Here is an 8164-nt window from a genome sequence, read left to right as displayed (position 1 = left end):
GAATCCTGAATGAGAATTGAAATTGTTTAATTTCATTGTGCATGTTTAAGTAAATTCCCAACAATATATACATAGAGAGAGGGTGAAAGGACGAAATAAAACAGATCGAAGTAATATATATAACACTATATGAAGTATATGATCGCAAACAAAAAACAAGATAGAAGGCCAATAATTAATTGGTAGAGGAACGAAATATTTTATTCAATTGACTAATATAGAGAAAATAAATACAATAACTGTCCCTATACAATTATTCTATAATTTAGTAATACAAAACTTGTGAAAAGAGTATAGTATTTATGGAGTGATTGTCAAATCTTAGAAATACCACAAAAATGGAAATAAGATTAAAAATTACGTGGAATAAGAGAAAAAAAAATATTTTCTTAAAAATCCAACCTAATTTGGGTAAAAAAAATATCCAACAAGTGAGAGAGCGAGAGAGAGTTGTTGTTTGCTGGTTGGCAAAAAAGAGAGTGAATATTGTTGGAGCATGAAAGGGAATTAATACGAGGCCTTTTGAGATCTTTGGTTGGAATAGGGGGTTAAGTGGGGCGAGCCACTTTCCAACTCGACACCTCTGATCAATTAATCTCTCGTGCGAGCTACTCTCCATAATGAATAAAATATGCAATTTTAGTAAAAAAAGAATTCCATTCAACACCTCTAGTTGGCAGGGAAAGATGAAAGCAATTTATCTTTATCTTTATTTTTCTTTTTCCTTCCAAACTTGCCCCTTTAAACAATGAAATTAAATGAAGAATTGACGCAATAAATGGATGGAATGTGTCCAAAAGGACCATTTGGACACCTAAAGGAATAGGTTCATGATGTTTCTGTCAAAATTAAAGTTTAGGGGACCAAAAACGCACGAAGAGCAAAGCTTAAGGACCGTTTGCACCAAAATCCTAAAAAATTTAAGGGAAAAAAATTCATTCCTAGACAATAATTTTAATTATTTTCATTATCTACCCTACAACGCATTCAATGTTTTGTATGTATATTGCACTTAGAACGTGAAAAGGAACCCTACCCAACACGCATCACCCCTCTTACTCTCTTACCTTAGCATAAAGTTACAGCCTTACAGATTGGCGTTGCTGAATTATAGAGTGGTCCTAACTCCACAGTGGGAGGAGCTCATGTCTTGTTAGGAGTATTTGAACTCTCGACTAGACAGTACGGTAAACAAGATTTTAACTTATTTTTTGTTCATAAGGTTGACCTTATTGTAGAAGGGCTTCTTCTATCATTTCCCATGTAAGTGCAGAGGCAGTGAGAATCCCATCATGCTTTTCCACAGCTTTCTTGAACTTCTTTTATTGTTTCAAGAATACCAAAGAAGCTCAAGAATGCTGTGGGAAGACATGGCAAAGTAGGGATTTTGTGATTTTCCAGGTTTGTTTCTCACTCTCTCTGTTTCTCTACTTATTATTAGACTTATAAGTTTTTATTTTTATTTTTATTTATTTATTTTTTTTAAAAGCTTAACTTAGCAAAACTTGCACTTATAAGTATTCTTTAAGCGGGGACAAGATTAATTATAGGCAAAAGTGAGTTTTAATTTAGCATAACTTTGTTTAAATTTCTCTCTTGATATTCATGTGTATTCGAGTATCCCAATTTCCTGGACATTAATTTTAATTAATTAAGGAAATTTCAACTTACTTTTATTATTTTACTTCAAATTAGTATTAAGATGAGATTCAAGAACTGTAGGTTTATGAATTTAAAATTTTGAATATATGAAGTTAGTTAGGAGAGTAATACTTCTTGTGAAGGAGTTTGAAATGAAAGAGTTTGGAAATGCTAGGAAGAACCAAGGAATGTTGATTCAAAGGACAAATAAATTCCGTTTTAACCTTAAAACAAACATCTTACATAAACAAAGTGGTAGAAAAGATTGGTAGGAGGCAATCAAAGATTGTTAAGCATCCGTTAGCCTCGCATTCAAAAAATTAAACTCTTCACAATCTACTAAGCTCTCAGGACTCATTTGGCATGACTTTTGATAAGTCAAAAATTATTTTTGAGACTAAAAAATTATTTTTGAACGTATTTATATAATTTCTAAGAGTGCTTATCTACATAAGTTATAGAGAAAGCCGATCTAAAGTGGTTTTCGCAAGAAGCCCTTTTACCAAGAAATAGAAGCCTGACAAATAGGCCCTTAGTCTAGTTGAAACGCTCCTATTTGGTGGCCATTATTTTCAAGAAACAATGTTTTGAATGGTGATTTTAACAGAATGTGTGGTTAAAAAATACGAAAATGTTTTGAATTTACATGCATAATATTTATTGTGTAAATATGTGGTTAAAAATGAGTACGTAGAAAAAAGAGTTCCAAAATAATGGACATGAGCAATTAAGGAGGAGGTTTGGTTGCAAGGCATTTTGAGTGAGCTTCCTCTAATAATTAAGAAAGTTGTAATTTTCTACGATAATAAAAATGCTTAACCTTGTCTACGAATCCAGTTTTCTACAACAGGTCTAAGCATATTGAGGTAAGTTTTGATTTTGTTAGCGAGAAAGTACTTGAAGGTGATGTACACTTGAAGAAAAAAGTATCAGTAGATTAAAATTTGTTACATATTGATAATGGATAAATTTCTTGCAAGTACGTGAGCTGAGAAACTGTTAATTCTGAGGAAACCAACGTTGCTTGACCAAAGTGAAGGATGTAAATTGGCTTTCAACTCTTTGGAATCCTGACTTTGGCCTAAATGATAATAGTCACGAGGATGAATTGTGACCTCAACCACATGCAACTATGCGATTCACTCTTCTCACGAGCCTTCTAAACTTCTTTGCTTCTCTCTCCAAACAATCTTCATTTTCTAGGGTTTTCTTCTGTGTTATTTCTTCAAGTTTTTTGTTCAACTTCTTAACATATCTGTGAGGGAAAAAGCTTTATCCGGGTGTACAAGGCAAATTGTGTAAGTTTGCAGAGATTCTGGTTTGCTGTTGTCCATATTGTGTTTACGGTTCGTACCGGTTGGAACTGGTGTTCTTTAGTGCATATTTTTTCAACAATGCTCTATATACAGGAACCATGCTACTCATCCAGGGCCACTGGCCACATGGGCCCTGAACAAGGGCACGAACAAGCCCCCATCTGTACGTGTAGCATGGTCCATGACCAATGTGGCCTTGGACGAGCAGAATAATCCATATGTATAGATAGAGTTACCGAATGGCTGACGACAATATTTTATTGGAATTTGGACAAAAATCAAAATTAAAACCGCCAATAAGATACTGTCATCTTAACACTTGTAAACTGCCTTACACAATTTATCTGTACAAATAGCTTTATTCTATTTTTTTAGCCTAGTAAAGCTCTAGGGATGTAATATTTATTGTATTGAACCTTGTTAAACCCTTATGCGTTATATTACTTTTTCACTATTTCTAAAGATGTATGTGAGTGTGTTGTTCGGTGATATTAGCAAGTATATAGGATAATTGACAAGTAATAATGCGGTGAGTGAAAAATTGTTGGGGGTCAAAGTCCCATAAAATGCAGTGGATTGGAAAAATCACAAAAACAAGCACGAAAGAAAAATAAAATTTTAATATTTGATAAACCATTGAAGACCATATGAAAAGAGAGATGCTACAAGTACAGGAAAAATCAACAGAAAAGTTACAGAAAATGTACTTGGCAGGTTTTTATTGGAAGATAAAAAAAAATAAGCAAAAAGGGTCCAAATTTTGTCCAAAAAATCTGTACTTGTGGCTTAGACAACTTGAAAAGAAGATTCACAACTTCTCACTAAACAAAACTAAAATAATCAGTTGATTCCGTTATTTTTTCCTAATTTTTCTCTGACAAAATTTTCTTTATCACCCATGCGCACCACTGGCTCAACCACAATAGACTCAATGCCATTCAAACCAAAATTATAATGAAAGTTTTTGTTCTTTCCTAACTGTATTTGTATATGAAGTCTTTTATTTCAATAAGGGTGTGTTTGATTACATTTATTTTCCATGGAAAATATTGATTTTCCATCCAAATTTTCACTTGGAGTGTTTGATTGCTATTTTTTTCCACGGAAAACATTTTCCAACTTTTGAAAATATGCCTAATTTTCCTTGTTTTTAAGGAAAATATTTTCCTTGGGTAGAGGTGGTTTTTATTTTCCACAAAAGATGGAAAATATTTTCTTTTCTAGGTAATATTTTCCATGTCAATCAAACACACTCTAATATTAAGTCATTTTCTTATATAAAATCCTTTTTCACTCAAAAATTAAGCCCCTTGTAGCTTAAGTATTTGATTAAAATTCAACTCAAAGTCAACAATTAATTTTAATCACATTTTATAGAATCTACAATCTTTATCAACTTCTAATTACATATTCATCAATTTTTATCAAAATCTATAATCTAACTACAACAAACATGAGCTAATTGTTGAAAATTAGGACTTTAATTAAATTGGGGATGCCTAAAAAATTCGTTAAACTCGATCCCAAACAGGATGATGATTACTCGCCTAATCGAATATATGGGAAAAGAACATAGTGGGAGTCGTTGTCTCGAGGTGAGGATCGGGTGGGTACTAGCAACATGATCTCTGTTCTGTTTAAAGTCTATTTTAAATTTAACTTTTTTATTAAACATAAAAAAATGCATCATCATTTCTAAAGAGAATATGAGTTATTTTTAACAAATTGGAAAAAAGTAATGATATATATATATATATATAATAGGGCAGTAAATGGAGCAAGAGACTGTCACACCCTACCCCTGACCCTATCCCAAACTCATCTCGCCTTGCCTTGCTTTAAGCAAGTACGGGAGTAGAGCAAAGTGACAAAAATACCTGACGAGGTGGGTGATTGGAATGACTGTTCCGACCTTGGCTTGCCTTGTTGTCATCCCTAAATTAAACTACTATTTTGACTCTTAATTTTATTCTACTACTAATCTACGTCAATTAACAAGAATAAGGCACAAAACCTTAAAAGTTATATATCATATAATGTACTAATGCTCTACTTGTAATTTATTTTCCTCGCCTTCCGAAACCATCCAACAGGATAGCGATGGTTATGGCTGTCCTAGCCCAATCCCGCCTGTTGCCATCCTATGATAGAATAATTTAGTGTCTGAATAGAAACTATTTTAAAAATATGGTGACCAATTTGAAATTATATAAAGTTTGGCAACCAGCATGATATTTAGAGCAAAGTTGCTCTAGCCCATTGTGCTTTTTTACCCGATTTTTAATAACAAGAAACTACAAGGAATTAGAGGGGAAAATATCTTGAATCTAGTCAGGGTAATGACTAAGAGCATCTTCATAAAATAGTTCTAAATTGTGATTTAAATCTTTAAATTTAGATACCCTCTTCAATAGAGAAATACAAATGAAATGCAAATTGCATTTTCCGGCGTAAACAAGAGATAAAAAGTGAATTTAGATCTTACAATTGGAGCAAAATTTAAATTTAGATCAATTAGGATGTAGACAAGGATGCAAAAGTAATTTTGAAAATATCAATTTACACTCAAATTTATTCCACCAAAGATACTCCGACATTCACACTTTGACACTAGTTCAAGTAGAAGTGTTAGCAAAATGTTGACCCCGGAAATTGGTCCTTCCACGTGGCCAACTGAAAGCTACTCCACGTGTTCCCGCACAATCAGCGAATAGTCGGGCGCACACGGCCGGAACCAGCGGGGGTGGTGGCGGCCGTATACACTCCGACGGTCAAGTCAGGTTTGAGTGATCGGAACAGTACCCAGGGGCTATGCAAATCAACAATAAAGGGAGAGGAGAAAATATATAAACTTGCTATGGGGTGCTATGTAGTAAGAGTTTCATTACCTTTGCCTCTTGCCAAACCTTAGGTATTTATAGGTGGTATGAACCGTTGGATGTGGAACGTGTGTATACATTTGACGGTATAAAGCGTCTGCTCATAGGCGTCAATCAGCCGCGTTTGTAGAGTGGGCGGACAGTTTGTTTCTTTTGAATTGAATTGACATAAAGTTGATAAGTCACATCAACTAGCCTCATGGAGACGTCAAATCAATTTAAGCCTTAGGTGCAGGACAAATCTCAAATTGGTGACGAATCTTCTAATCGGGGTCCACTTGATCTCGACCTCGGAGGTGAGATGCTTCGACAGATCAGTAGTAGGAATCGCTATATCACTTCGGAGACACTTCGGAAGGGTCGTTTCCAGGTCGAAATATGTGGTGCTACGCGGGGTCCACTTGGCCTCGACCTCGGAGGCGAGATGACACTTCGGTATCCGAGGCGTGTAAAATCGGAGCGTAACAGTGGTCCCCCAAGTCCGGGGATGAATATTTATATCATGCGTGGACTTGCTTTCCTGACCGGACTGCAAGCCAGGGGAGTTTTGGGGGTTGATCTGTTGCAGCAATCGAGGTTATGATAACAGGCAGACGTGCCAAAGTTTCGTTATTGTGCATGGCGTACGAGGCCATCAACCAGCATGGAACGTCGCGTAAGGTGCATTGAAGCTTCGTGAATATGGTGCGCTGACCCCACAGACCGACGCGTTGGGAGATGGTTGAAACTTTGTAAAGCATGAGAGGTAACGCGGCGTCCGAGGTGATAACCCAAAAGGGCCTTCGAGTTAGGTGCGTCCAAGCTTTGTAAAGTTGGAGGAGGACTTCATCCGCCACCGGTATGCTAACCCAAAAGGTCGACGCGTTGGAAGATGGCTGAAACTTTGTAAAACATGGGAGGAAACGCAGCGTCCGAGGCGATGACCCAAAAGGACCTTCGTGTCAGGTGCGTCCAAGCTTTATAAAGTTGAAGGAGGAGCTCATCTGCCACCGGTGCGCTGATCCAAAAGGTCGATGCGTTGGGAGATGGCTGAAACTTTGTAAAGCACGGGAGGAAACGCGGCGTCCGAGGCGATGACCTAAAAGGGCCTTCGCGTCAGGTGCGTCCAAACTTTGTAAAGTTGAAGGAGGAGCTCATCTGCCATCGGTGCGCTGACCCAAAAGGTCGACGCGTTGGGAGATGGCTGAAACTTTGTAAAGCATGGGAGGAAACGCAGCGTCCGAGGCGATGACCCAAAAGGACCTTCGCATCAGGTACGTCCAAACTTTGTAAAGTTGGAGGAGGAGCTCAATCCGAGGCGACTCAAACGTCAAATGATTTGACAACTGTTGCGTGTTTTCAAGGTGACAGTTGGGTGCCATGCCCATTCTCCTAAAAGGCTGCTGCGGCTACTAATTATTATTGACGGCTGGTTGTAACCGAGGTGACGCGTTTCAAGCAAGCGTGAAAGTCACAGCGACATCTTGGGTGTAGATCAAATCTGGCGTTTCATTTCAATGGCCTAGATTGAGGATGCGACGAACGGCTTAGATTGATCGCATTTGAATTCAACGGTGGAGATAGGATTTGTTTTTCTATAAAAGGAGGACTCTAGGTTCTCTCAGGCTTTCTACCCTTGCAAAACTAAGATTATACTTTGCTCTCGAATTATTGGCGATTTGCGACGTTTTGCAAGCAATTCCGACGAGAAAACTAGACTCCCTTACACCATTTTTGGCTAGGAAAACCTCCAAACTCGTAAGTTTCAGCACCTATTTAGGCTTTTGAATTTTTTAAAGAATGGCCTCAGAGAGGAGTTCTGGTTCGGGGAGGGGTTTAGAAATAGTGAGGGTGGACGAGCCCATTGTGGCGAGCTCCTTAGAAATAGTCGAGACAATAATGGGGGGGAGAACATATTGAAACGACCAGATAGCCCACCAGATACCTCTGTGCATTGGGGGCGTCGGACTACCCATCAAAATTAAGGGAGGCTGACCTGGGGAGACTTAGGATAGAGTATAGGATCCCTGACAGCGTAGACTTGATCCTCCCCGGGCCGGAAGAGAGAGCTTGCTACCCTAGGCCAGGCTGTGTGGCCATTAGTGAGACAATCCTTAGGGCCGGACTTAGGTTGCTCGTTCACCCATTCTTTAGGTTGGTGCTTAGGTCCTATGGGCTAGCCTCGACGCAGCTCAATCCGAACTCCTGGAGCCAGATGGTGGGCTCCTGGATGTTGTGGAAAGAGGCGTCATTAGGGGTGGAGATGCCCCTTTCCATTTTCCAGACCCTCTATATTCCCAAGGTTACTGTCGGGGAGGGGGGGATAAGACCGGGGGGTGGTATTACCTT

At 38.1% G+C, this 8164-nt stretch overlaps 1 long non-coding RNA gene across 1 annotated transcript; it reads left to right on the top strand.

The window, feature by feature from the left end:
- The first annotated feature begins 1003 nt into the window (after positions 1-1003).
- LOC111365309 lies at positions 1004-3421 on the top strand. The gene is made up of 2 exons (XR_002697403.1): positions 1004-1401; positions 2622-3421. It is a non-coding gene; the product is annotated as an uncharacterized LOC111365309 (long non-coding RNA).
- Positions 3422-8164: the final 4743 nt, after the last annotated feature.

The sequence above is a fragment of the Olea europaea genome, chromosome 17 (genome assembly GCF_002742605.1).
Source record: "Olea europaea var. sylvestris chromosome 17, O_europaea_v1, whole genome shotgun sequence".
NCBI lineage: Eukaryota > Viridiplantae > Streptophyta > Magnoliopsida > Lamiales > Oleaceae > Olea > Olea europaea.
This window is presented reverse-complemented; position numbering and strand designations above follow the sequence as displayed.